Source organism: Culex pipiens, chromosome 2 (assembly GCF_016801865.2).
Source record: "Culex pipiens pallens isolate TS chromosome 2, TS_CPP_V2, whole genome shotgun sequence".
Lineage (NCBI taxonomy): Eukaryota > Metazoa > Arthropoda > Insecta > Diptera > Culicidae > Culex > Culex pipiens.
Genome location: NC_068938.1, coordinates 183,694,889 through 183,708,831, shown reverse-complemented (window position 1 = coordinate 183,708,831; position 13,943 = coordinate 183,694,889).

Below are 13,943 nucleotides of genomic sequence, written 5' to 3'. Positions count from 1 at the left end.
TTTCAAAAGCTTAAAAATTTGAATTGAAACAGATCTTTTTTAAACTCCAAGCCTTTTGAAAAGCTTGATGGCATGATTCTTGTTATAAATATAATTTATTGAATCTCCAAAAAATGTAGTATTAAATTTGTATTTGAGAATTTAAAATGCAATTTCAAAAATTTCAATGCTTTAAAAATTAAACTCAAATGAAAATGATTTTAATAAACTTTTCATTGTACAACTGAATGTACATTAAAGTAATACCGGGATACAAATTTGAGCATTTCAAATGGCATAATTTGTCAAATATTACCAAAAATCTACAGAATATTTGAGAGATTTTGGATTTTTTTTATCAATTTGTCCGATTAAACTTTAGCGTTTATAGACTTTACCGATTAAATCAGAATGTAGAGAAGAGTTCACAGTATATTTTCTCCAAATAATCAGCATTAGTTCAATTCCTGCAGAAATAAACGCAATTTTATAAATAATAGCATTTTCCAATTCCATTTTTTTCGGCTTAAAAAAAATCATCAATACTTCGATATTTTGAAAACTAATGATTGCAATACAACTGGGGATGTGTAAAATGCATTTTAAAACTCTTTTTTCATTTAAATGATTATTCCATGACTTGTTATTTTTTTTAAATTTTTGCCAGCTTGGGCCAGAGTTGAGGGTTATAAACATCAAAAGATATTCTGTACGGCCTAATTTATAAAAGTTCAATGTGAAATAACTTATAAAATCACTCGATTCCCTTTCCATCGAAATTTTGGAAAGAGCGAAAGAGCCATTCAAAAGAGCGGCTCTATTTAAAGAGCGAACGAAAATGAGCGGTTCTTAAAAAAGAGCGTTTTTGCCCACCGCTACTGCAAACTTATTTTTACAAAACATATAGAAAATGTTAGTGAAAAACCCAGCCAAAGTTGACCCCAGAAAAAATGACATTATTAAAAACATTGGCAAAGTCACATAAAACAAGTGAAAATATCAACCCTAGAATTCTTTAAAAAAATCTGAAATTTTATGAGTTCTTTTTTACAATGCTTTTTAAACATCAAAAATTGGTTGAAAATTTGATTTTTTAAATCGAAGTCCGCCTAGAGGCGGGGTTGGGTTGTAAAGGGATTAACTAATTATTGCAAATCAACTTTACTAGCAGTATATAATGACACTTTTATAAAACACTTTTATCATGAAAATATTTGTATATTAATAGGCCAGTTTCAAGCAAAATACAATTTATAAAAAATGGCAGTGGTCTCTATTGATTGCATTAAGATTTAATGAATAACTTGATTTTAATATTTATATTACTTTATTTATTTTTAAGATTCATCATTATATTTATTTTAAAAGTAATGTAATATTCACTATTTGACAGATTTCGTATATTGAGGGCCATAAATTCAATGTATTTATTTTTTTTTTCAAGTAGAGATCGGGTTTTATCTTTTTAATATTATCTTATTCATAATCCTTTTTAGCATCTGCCCTGAGTTCTGATATTTTAAAATTTAATCAGACTTAAGCTCATGATATTGTATGGCTTTTCAACTGTTTTGGTGTAGTTTGCTCCAAAATCACTTAAGTTTTCCATTTTGTTGAATAATGCGAAACATTTGTAAATAATATTTAAATTATTGGTGTTAACGGTGCACATCAACCAGAGCCTTTTGCATCCAGATTTTTGTAACAGACATTTAAGTATCTTCAAAACTACGGGTACTATCGAAATATTGTTTTATTCATCCCCTAAAGTACTGTCCACAAAGTAATTTACAACAAAGTTTGATAAATTTTACAATCCCGTTATTGCAGCATTGGGTCCGTAAATTTGTCAATTTTTGGAATTAGAAGACAAGGCCTTGATGCATTTAAAAAAAATAAAATTAAAAATTAGTTAATATTTTTACCGTAATGGGTCAGCATTTTTGTCAGAATATTTAAAATATTGCTAGAAAAAAGTTATAAATATATAAGTAGTTCATCATTTTAAAAATCAAAACTATTGCAAATATTTTTTAAAAGAATAAAAAATTCTCTGGAAATCGGGGAGAATAAACTTTCAAATCTCTCGGCTTATTTTCGAAACTTGTAGTCGAGAATTATCACAAAATATTAATGAGATTATGAAAACAACTTTAAAAGTTATGTTAAAAAATGAATTTGACTAAAGTCCTGAAGATAGTAAAAAGGGTGTTTTTTTGTAAGAAAATTGTATTTTGTATTTTCCAACGAGCCCAAAACGCCTAATATCTGACAACTCTATGAAAAGTTATTAGCACTTATGTGATATTTATACACATTTTTGAGGCCGGATCTCGGATATTTGGATGAAAACGTTGCCTGGATCTATCATGCGACCTATAGTTTGATGGATAATTAAAAGACTTTTTAAGTGAGGACAAAAGATTGAAATCTGACAACCCTATCAAAAGTATATAATTGTGAGGAAGGCGCCAACCACCACAAGGTGGATTAAGCAACGTTTTTTAAATAAAATTCTTTTATACTGATTTATAACAAAACTTTTTTTCAACTTTTTGACAAAGTTGGGTAGCAAAAAAAAAAAAAGTTCAAAAATTGTATTTTTACCAAATATGTTTGATTATTTTTGAAAATTTTAGATCATCAAATCGAGAAACGCAACTGTATACAAAGACGACCACATTTTACGAGCTTCTGAAAAAGGAAAACTCAGCAAACGTGGTGTGAACCAACAATAAACAGAGCAAAAGTGATAGCAGCAGCTTGCCTCTCTCGAAAGAGCCAGAGCATGGCATCACATTACACACTGCACACACAAGAGCTCAGAGCCAAAGAGATCGATGTTTTGTTTGTGTGTGGTGTGGTGAGCAGAGCAGAGAATATAAAAGGAAAAATAGTCATTCTTTTTTGTGTATTCTTTTTTTTGTATCTCGGCCTGGAAAAACGAAAAAGTGATGGCATTTTAGGTGTGCGCCAGCGCAGCAGTGGGAGGAAAAAAAGAGGAAAAATAAGAAATGTTCGTGAAAAAGCTACGTGAGCAGAGTGAACAACGAGGGAGGATAACAAAGGGCAATTCAGTGGGTGGATAGTGGGTTTGTTTTATGTTCTTATTTATTAAATATTTGGCTGTTTTGGTAGTAAAACTGTAATAGTGTAAAGCATTTTTGATGCTTTTGAAGATATTTTCAAACATTTTTTTTTTTCGAAGATTTTGTGAATTTAGATAAATTCTGGTGGTGTCACACTAGGTTACACTTTCTCACTATCCAAAAAAACCATAGCAAACATGGCCTAACCTCCGATGTTAAAGAAGGACAATTAGTGCAGCAGTTATCTGACTGTTTAGTGATCTTTTCTTTCTCTTCTTACATCTTTTCTTCGACATAAAACACTCTGTGTTCCTTTTTGGTTGCTCCAGACAGGGATCTCATCGTTACTTCATTTGTTTAGGATTTGTTTATCAGCTGCGTTTTTTCTTTCTTTAGCGTTTTTGTGTACTTCTTCAAGCCAAACCCTGCCTCAATCTGTCATTTATCAGAAAGTAAATTTGGCTGGCTAACCTTCAAACGTTTCTACCTTTTATCTCCCCTCTGAACTCTTTCGTTTTATTCCAGAAATTTGAACAATTGTTTACTTTGTAGTTTCGACGTCGCATAAACAATCGATAAAACTCAGTCTTTTAGGTTAAGTTTGTTTTGTTTCGTTTCAAGAAGTGAAAATTGACAGAAACCTTATCACCCGGATCTGTCTTGTTTTTGTTGGAAATCACTTCTTTTCAAGAGTTTGAAGAACTTTTGTTCTCCCCCTCGAAAAGAAAAACGGAAAGCCCCAGCCGTGTTGCTTTCAGCCAATAAGAAAATTGGCGGGTGTGGTTTTTCCGCTATTAATCTCTCTCGCCGATTGTTGTTTTCTTTTGTCACGTTTGGCGCCACAATGGGGGAGCCCTTCCGAATGGAGCACTCCAGAGAGAGAGAGAGAGCAACAGAGAAGGGATGATTGCCCTTATTCAACAAGCGCAAAGGGGGAGAGCGAGAGAGACGTGGGGAAAAGTGCTTTCACGAGAGAGAGAGAGAGCGGAGAGTTGGCGATTCGTACGCACTCGCGCCATTGTGCTTTTTAAATGGCGGCCGCCGAATTCTTTTGTGTGTGTTTTTCGGGGGGAGGAAAGTGAGAGGGAGAATTTCCCCCACTGCATTGTTCGAACAGGGTGGAAATCGGTTGTCATTGCGCCCTTTCTTTTGTTCGTTTCTGTTTGCTTTTGTGTGAGTGTTTGTGTGTAAGAGAGCGATTTTTCATCAAAGTGTGCGCGCGCTCCCCCGAAATGTCAACTGCTGAGGCAACACGTGGTTTTTCGCATTTGATTGTATTTTTGGTTTCGCTCTACTTTTAAAGGATGAGGTGGGTGAACATGTTCACATAAAAAAGGCAGGATATTTCATTGTGTGGTGATGGCTGTGAGCTTCCTATCCCGTCGACTGTTTACGATTGTTCATTGTTAGCCATTCTTTTCATGGTGTGTGGGTTTTGAGATAGTGATAAAGCTGTTGTATGTTTGATTGAATTTTCCTTGAACTTGCAGCGTTTTGTTTGTGATAAAGTTACTATTTCTCTATGAAAACTAATAATTATTTCATAAATTGGAATAGAACTTAGTAGAATATGTGCAATTTTCCGAAAAATGCTTGAATTGTTCTTTCCTCAAAAATATACTACAAATTTTAAGTGATTTTTTAAATAAATCAAGCTGGGATTTGAACTTTACTATGAGTTCGCAAATCGACTTATCTATGCATTTTTGCCTTCCTCACCTCACTGAGGCAAGGCTGTAAAATCACTCGAAAAATGAACTTCTTAAATACACCTCTCAGATAAACCTTCACGTATACCTATTGACTCAGAATCATCTCTGAACAAATGTCAGTGGGGATGTGTGTAGACATGATATTTTTCCACACGATTATCTCAGAACTGGCTGAACAGATTTTGGCCAGATTCGCCTTATTCTGTTCCTTTTGGGGTCCCCTAAGACCCTATTAAATTTTATTCTGTTTAGTGAAGTACTTTTAAAGTAATGCCATGAAAAAGTTTTTTGTAGCTACTAAGAAGGGTGATTTTTGCCGAACCTCAAAGGCCGGGTCTTTTTGCTTACGCGTGAGAGTCGCGCAGCATGCATATCGCCCGGTTGCCACATTGTTTAAGCAGTGTCTGCGTCTCTTCTGGAAAAAGTCTGTATTAATTATGTTGCTGAATACATAATTTTGTCTCGACAAAGATTTACACGAACTTTTCACTGAAATATACAACTCATAAGACATTGTTTACTAAGACTAGGGGGGGCAGCATGAAATTCCATCGTGCACCTAATGTTTGCATTTCAGCGCTTTTAAATTCAATTACAGCCCCCCTTGATCCTTTATTTTGGAGATTTGGTTAGAAAAGAATTTAAAATTACTCTTCTGGTAAAAACAATAATTATGAAAAAATATATAAAAATAAAAAATAATAGAAAAACTCTTTAATTAATTTGAAAATACAACATGAATGTGAGGAAGGCACCAACCACCTTAAAGTGGATTAAGTAACTTTTTTTTTATCAGGATGAAACTTTTTCCATGCATTCCACAGTGGGCAAAAAACGGGTGAAAAAACGGATCTTTTGATGCCGCCAGTTTCTGTCTGTCAAAAGTATCATTTTTAATGTAAAAACTAACTTAATCCACCTATGTGGTTGGTGCCTTCCTCACTCTTTTCCAACAATGTGTGATATGTGATATGATGGGTTTGGACACAAATTTCGTCTAATTTCGTTAAGTTCCGGAATACAAAAAAAAACACACACATATCACTCAAGGGCTCATAAGTTGCATCATAAGTGGTCAGAACTCGAGATAGGGTTGCCAGATCTTCAATGTTTTATACTCATTGGAAAGGTCTTTTGATTACCTAACCAACGATGGGTTGGATGATGGATCCGGACATTGTTTACATACATTTAAGCGAGATCCGGCTACAAAAATAGTGCATAAATATCACTTAAGTGGTCAGAACTCGAGACAGGGTTGCCAGATTATCAATGTTGTAGACTCGTTAGAAAGGTCTGTCGATTACCTTATCAACGATGGGTCAGATGATGGATCCGGACATTGTTTACATACATTTAAGTGAGTTCCAGCTACAAAAAAGTACATAAATATCACTTAAGTGGTCAGAACTCGAGACAGGGTTGCCAGATCTTCAATGTTTTATACTCGTTGGAAAGGTCTTTTGATTACCTAACAAACGATGGGTTGGATGATGGATCCGGACATTGTTTACATACATTTAAGTGAGATCCGGCTACAAAAAAAGTGCATAAATATCACTTAAGTGGTCAGAACTCGAGACAGGGTTGCCAGATCATCAATGTTTTAGGCTCGTTGGAAAAGTCTTTTGACTACCTAACAAAAGATGGGTCGGATTATGGATCCGGACATTGTTTACATACATTTAAGTGAGTTCCGGCTACAAAAAAAGTGCATAAATATCACATAAGTGTGTCAGAACTCGAGACAGGGTTGCCAGATCTTTAATGTTTTATACTCGTTGGAAAGGTCTTTTGATTACCTAACCAACGATGGGTTTGATGATGGATCCGGACATTGTTTACATACATTTAAGCGAGATCCGGCTACAAAAATAGTGCATAAATATCACTTAAGTGGTCAGAACTCGAGACAGGGTTGCCAGATTATCAATGTTTTATACTCGTTGGAAAGGTCTTTTGATTACCTAACCAACGATGGGTTGGATGATGGATCCGGACATTGTTTACATACATTTAAGTGAGATCCGGCTACAAAAAAAGTGCATAAATATCACTTAAGTGGTCAGAACTCGAGACAGGGTTGCCAGATTATCAATGTTTTATACTCGTTGGAAAGGTCTTTTGATTACCTAACCAACGATGGGTCAGATGATGGATCCGGACATTGTTTACATACATTTAAGTGAGTTCCAGCTACAAAAAAGTACATAAATATCACTTAAGTGGTTAGAACTCGAGACAGGGTTGCCAGATCTTCAATGTTTTATACTCGTTGGAAAGGTCTTTCAATTACCTAACTAACGATGTATAGCATGATGATGTTTGGTTCAGTTTACTGCCATTTATTCAACTTCTGAAAATATGCGAAAACACATTTTTATACATAACTTTTGAACTACTTATCGAAACTTCAAACAATTCAATAGCACCGTATGGGACCCTAAACCAAGTCGAATGCGACTGGTTTGGTCAAAATCGGTTCAGCCAGTGCTGAGAAAACTGCGTGACATTATTGGTCACATACACACACACATACACACACACATACACACACACATACACACAGACATTTGTTCAGTTTTCAATTCTGAGTCGATATGTATACATCAAGGTGGGTTTTCGAGCTTAAAATAAAAAGTTCAATTTTGGAGCAGGATTATAGCCTTACCTCAGTGAGGAAGGCAAAAATTACGAGGAATCGATTGGTGGTACTCTCATTAGCGGCAAATGACGGAAAGTGGTCCATTTTACCTCATTTTGCCTTTTTTAGGGTGTTTTTCACGAATATCTTCAAGTGCCGTAGTTTGCCGCACTTCAAACGTATTTTATTTTATGTAAAAAATCACGAGAAATCGATTGGTGACACTCTCAATAGCGGCAAATGACGGCAAGGGCCCATTTGCCCCATTTACCCCTTATTTATGTGTTTTTCGTTAATATCTCGAACTACTGTAGTTTCCTACAGTTTTAAAGTATGGTATTTTATGTAGAAAATTGCGAGGAATCGATTTGTGACATTTTCATTGGTGGCAAATGTCAGCAAGGGCCCATTTTGCCCCAGTACCCCTTTTTATGTGTTTTTCGTCAATATCTTTAACTGCAGTTGTTTTTACACTTTGGAAGCATACTATTTTATGTAAAAAATCACGAGAAATCGATAGGTGATACTCTCATAGGTGGCAAATGACGGCAAGGGCTCATTTTGCCCCATTTAACCCCTTATAATGTGTTTTTCGTAAATATCTTGAAATTAAATTATTTCTTACAGTTTCAACGTATATTATTTTATGTAGAAAATCACGAGGAATCGGTTAGTGGAGTTCTCATAAGCGGCAAATGACGGCAAATGCTCGTTTTGCCCCATTTACCCCATTTTATGTTTTTTTTGAATATCTTGGATTGCCGTGGTTTTCCAAACTTTAAATAAATGATATTTTAAGCAGAAATCACGAAGAATCGATTGAGAACACTCTAATTAGCGACAAATGACGAAAAGGGCCTTTTTTGCCCATTTCATGAGTTTTTAATCAATATATTAAACGTGTCATGATTTCCAATACAGTTTACAAGATTTTATTGTAGAATGTACAGTACGTTCAAGATATTTACGAAAAACATCTCAAGAGGGAGTAAATGGGGTAAAATGGGCCCTTGTTGCCATTTGCCGCAATTAAGAGTGTTCTCAATCGATTCCTTGTGATTTTCTGCATAAAATAATATACGTTGAAACTGTAAGAAATAATTTAATTTCAAGATATTTACGAAAAACACATTAAAAGTGGTTAAATGGGGCGAAATGAGCTCTTGCAGTCATTTGCCACCAAAGAGAGTGACACCAATCGATTTCTCGTGATTTTTTACATAAAATAGTATACTTCGAAAGTGTAAAAACAACGGCAGTTAGACATATTGACGAAAAACACATAAAATGGGGTACTGGGGCAAAATGGGCCCTTGCTGACATTTGCCGCCAATGAAAATGTCACAAATCGATTCCTCGCAATTTTTTACATAAAATAACATACTTTAATACTGTAGGAAACTACAGTAATTCAAGATATTAACGAAAAACACATAATAAGGGGGTCTCGTGGCGCAGGGGTAGCGGCTTCGGCTGCCGATCCCGATGATGCTATGAGACGCGGGTTCGATTCCCGCCTTATCCACTGAGCTTCTATCGGATGGTAAAGTAAAACGTCGGTCACGGTTTCTCCTGTCTCGTCAGAGGCACTGGAGCAGAAATCCCACGTTAGAGGAAGGCCATGCCCCGGGGGGCGTAGTGCCAATAGTTTCGTTTTTTTACATAATAAGGGGTAAATGGGGCAAAATGGGCTCTTGCCGTCATTTGCCGCTATTGAGAGTGTCACCAATCGATTTCTCGTGATTTTTTACATAAAATAAAATACGTTTGAAGTGCGGCAAACTACGGCAGTTGAAGATATTCGTGAAAAACACCCCAAAAAGGCAAAATGGGGTAAAATGGACCACTTTCCGTCATTTGCCGCTAATGAGAGTACCACCAATCGATTCCTCGTAATTTTTTACATTAAAAATGATACTTTTGACAGGCAGAAACTGACGGCATCAAAAGATCCGTTTTTTCACCCGTTTTTGCCCACTGTGCATTCCTTATGTCAAAAGAAGCCATTTTGCATCATTAGTTTTTCCATACGAGGCTCAACAAAATTTTGCGGGCTGGCCATTCAAAATGAGCATGTCAATATTGTGGCTTGGGCAAATTCATAAAAAATAGGTACATGGAAACTTATTTAACTTTTTAACAATTGGTAAAAGTCGATTTTCCATAAAAGATATTTTTTACGATCTTTTACGATCTCCACCAACTCACACAGCAGTTGCCCCGACCCCTCTTCGATTTGCGTGAAACTTTGTCCTAAGGGGTAACTTTTGTCCCTGATCACGAATCCGAGCTCCGTTTTTTGATATCTCGTGACGGAGGGGCGGTACGACATGCGAAAAAGAGGTGTTTTTCAATAATTTGCAGCCTGAAACGGTGATGAGATAGAAATTTGGTGTCAAAGGGACTTTTATGTAAATTTAGAGGCCCGATTTGATGGCGTACTCAGAATTCCGGAAAACGTATTTTTCATCGAAAAAAACACTAAAAAAGTTTTAAAAACTCTCCCATTTTCCGTTACCTCACTGTAAAAAAATTTGGAACATGTTATTTTACGGGAAATTTAATGTACTTATCGAATCTACATTGACCCAGAAGGGTCATTTTTACATTTAGAACAAAATTTTTCATTTTAAAATTTCGTGTTATTTCTAACTTTGCAGGGTTATTTTTTAGAGTGTAACAATGTTCAACAATGTTGTAGAGCAGACAATTACAAAAAAAATGATATATTGACATAAGGGGTTTGCTTATAAACATCACGAGTTATCGCGATTTTACGAAAAAAAGTTTTAAAAAGGGAGCGTTCTTTTATTACGTAAGGCGAAAAATCTGACTTTTAGACCCCCTAAGAGGGGTCGGGGCAACTTTTCCCGATTTCGTGTGAGTTGGTAGAGAATTACCCATGTGTTTCAAGGGACTAAAAATGCATTTTTTGCATTAGAGTTTAGCATGGTTAAAATCTGGTATAGGAGATATGATTAAATAAAAAGAGATTTTTGAACAAGATCTGAAATATGTTCAAACAAAATTTTTAAACCATTTAAGATGCAGTTACATTTTTTTATTAAGTGCGCTAATGTTTAGTTAAAGGTATTTTAAGGTATTTTTTTCGAAATTTGTTTCCTTTTTTTGAAAATTTAAACTGTCAAGACAAGTTTTTTTAAAAAGCTTATTTTGGACATTTTCAAATGATGGCATTTTTTGTCCCTTGAAACACTTGAAAACCTGTGTTTCGGGATTTCAACTATAATTGAAAAAAAGTCAAATAATCCGCAAAATTGTATGAAGGCAGGAGCTTTAAAAACTTATAATGCAAAATTTCATCCAAAAATTGCCAAATTCTAGCCTGCGTCACGGGTATCTAAATTTTCTGTAAAATATTCGAAATTTGGTTTCTTGTTTTCTCTTGGCATACCTCTGAATGCTCTGCTAGCCTAAGTTGGTAAATATTTTCGGCGTAGTTGTAAAAAAGGCATTAAAACTAAAATGCAGTAATAAAAATTATATAAAACTGAAAATTTTCATAAGAAAAATCAAATCGAAAATTGAAAATGGTATCTCTGGTATAGAGAAGTGTGAGGTAATTTGATCACTCTCTGGAAATTTATTTGCTTCAGATTCCCATTTTATCGCAAAAACTAAAAGGTGCCCACAATTGTGCATGGTTAAAACAAAAAACAACAATGACGTAAATTGGACACCTTTTGCGGGGTTATTAAGACACATATTGAAGAATGAACCGGGAACTTGAATTTGTGAGAATAAATTGAATTTAGTTTTGTTAAAGAACATTATAATTGAATTGCATAGATTTTAGCTGAGAGCATTTTTAGGCGGGTTTTTTAAATAAAGTTTTGTGATAAAATAACCTTCTTTTTTATAGGAAGATGACAAATGTTTTAGTATCTGAAGTAAAACAGTTTAATAATTCAAACTACTTAAATGAAATATAATCTTAGATTCTGGATAAGATACATGTTAAGTTTTGAGTTTTAAAACAAAAATTAAGCCCAAAACTGGGCAGCGCTTGTCCGAGAGAATAATGGCCTCGAGACGAGACAATAGTGGTACCATTTACGGACACAGAGAACACAGCTCGAGATAGGCGATAGAATTATTCTCTCGAGGTTCATTTGCAAAAAAAAGTTCATCCGTCAAAACAAAAAACCAAATGTGTCGACTACAGAAATCGAACCATAGACATTTGACATACTAACACGATGACTTAACTGCCTCGGCCACCACAACTTAGTGTCTAAGGAGTGGTTAGATGTCGATGTATGACATTTGTTGGAGATTTATTGTATCAATTAACAAAGAACTCATTTTTTATGGTGGTGTGAGTTGGTAGAATTATTCTCTCAATATTGGCGCTGAGCACTCAATAAATTTTGAAGAAACGATTCTCTCGACTCGGAATTTCGGGTGTAGGTTTATTTAAACCAATGTTCTAGGACAAGTGAGTAAAACAAGAAATCTACCTGAAAGGGTCCATTTTGCAGTTCTATTTCACAAGGCTTAAATTTTATGCTGATTTCTAGAAATTTGTTAAAATCATTTAAATTAGAATCTGTGGTATCGAAAAATGTGTCGTAATCCGATTTTCATTAGTTTTATCACGATTTCTTTCTCTCCCTTTCCTTTTTTATTTGAAAAACGATTTTTGACTTTTTAAAACTTTCAAAAATAACCGCAGTTAATGTTTTTTTCGTGTCCAAATCCACTCACAAGACTATCATGGCTTGTTGTATCAATAAGTTACAATTTTGACGACAAAAAGTAGACATCATTTAAACATCCCCAAAACATAAATAAGCCAAATTAAAACCATTAAATCTTTGTAAAACCTTATTTCACAACCCTCATATATTAAAATTGAGGAAGTGCAACAGGCTCTCCTAAGCATTTACAGATTGTACCAATATTCAATAATAAGTTACTTTACCAAGATAACGATTTTGTATATTTGTAATGATATTGCGCAATTTTGCTTAGGATTCGGGTTCTCACATAGTTTCTGCCTAATCAAATAAAAAAAGAAATAAAATGCTTTGTTCCTAATCTCACATATATACAGCAATAAAATATCTATTCGAAAGCAACATGACAACGAGAACAATGATTGGCAAGTGTCAATGACCCTCTTGCAAGAAGAAAAATAAACATTTTTTCATCAGTATTTTTCATCTTGTGTGCCGTAGGGAGTTCGATTTGCGATGCCTTTTCGTTGGGTCGCAAAATTTTTCGCGTCCGTCGCAGTGTGTTTTTCGTTTTTTTTCGCGTGCGTGTGTGCGTGTGAAGGTGCGGCTGGCTTTGACTGTCCCGATGACAGTTAGCCAGTTCGATTTGCGATGCCTTTTCGTTGGGTCGCAAAATTTTTCGCGTCCGTCGCAGTGTGTTTTTCGTTTTTTTTCGCGTGCGTGTGTGCGTGTGAAGGTGCGGCTGGCTTTGACTGTCCCGATGACAGTCAGTTCGATTTGCGATGCCTTTTCGTCGGGTCGGTAAATTTTTCGCGTCCGTTGTCGATGTGCAACAACAACAAAACCCTATCATACCATTTCATCTCGATACATCGTAACTCGTCGTTCGCAAAGTTAATCAGTACCTCACTAAACATCAATCATTCAAAACTCGTGAAATCATCTCAAGTTAAAAATTACACTGTTTAACCCTTCAGTTTTAATTACAAATGATTTTGGTTCTATCTTTCCACAGCCGGCTGTCTAAGACTAGACCATTTCATTTAAAATTTAACAACAGATAAACGGGAAATGTCTCATCCGCAGCCTCCGATTGCTTGCCTTGAGAATAATACAAAATACCGTTCAACAAACACTATGATTTTGGGTCGCATCATCATCTTCTATGATGAATCCTGACCAAACACCCTATCCTACTAACAAGTTTTCAGGTTCCTGGCGCTCGTGGGGTGTAAGCACAGAGTAAATCAGCTGCCCTAGTAGCAACCTGCGCTAACTAACATTCCCGTCCCTTAAAATCGAGGTCTACAAACTGACATGGCGGGCGCCGTTGGTGGCCAATGACTGTTACCTATTCGCAACTGATCTAGCTTTAGCAATCATGGTGTTTTATCTTTTCAGCGCATTCATACATGCTGTTGATAAGGGAAACATCACTAGATCGTCGAAGCCTATAATCAGTAGTGCTGAAAGGATATTACGGTTCTGTTCAGCAACGGAGGGGCAACCATGGGTGATCTCTCATGCTCATGCTCATGCTCATGCTCAGTATTTTTCATCTTGTGTGCCGTAGGGGACAGATAGATTAGTTTTTTCCGGTGTATGTGCGACTGTGATTTGCGTTTAAGATGATAGTTTTGAAATACTTAAATTGCTTTAAATTGTATTGATCCATTATAGACTATTATGCTTCAAAAAGGCTGAACAAACGAATGCTCTGAATTCAATGATATTTCTCAAAATAATATTCTTCAAAACAAATTCCCCCTTCCCTAAAAACCACCTTCATTCCACTCAAACCTTTCCCAATTGACACATT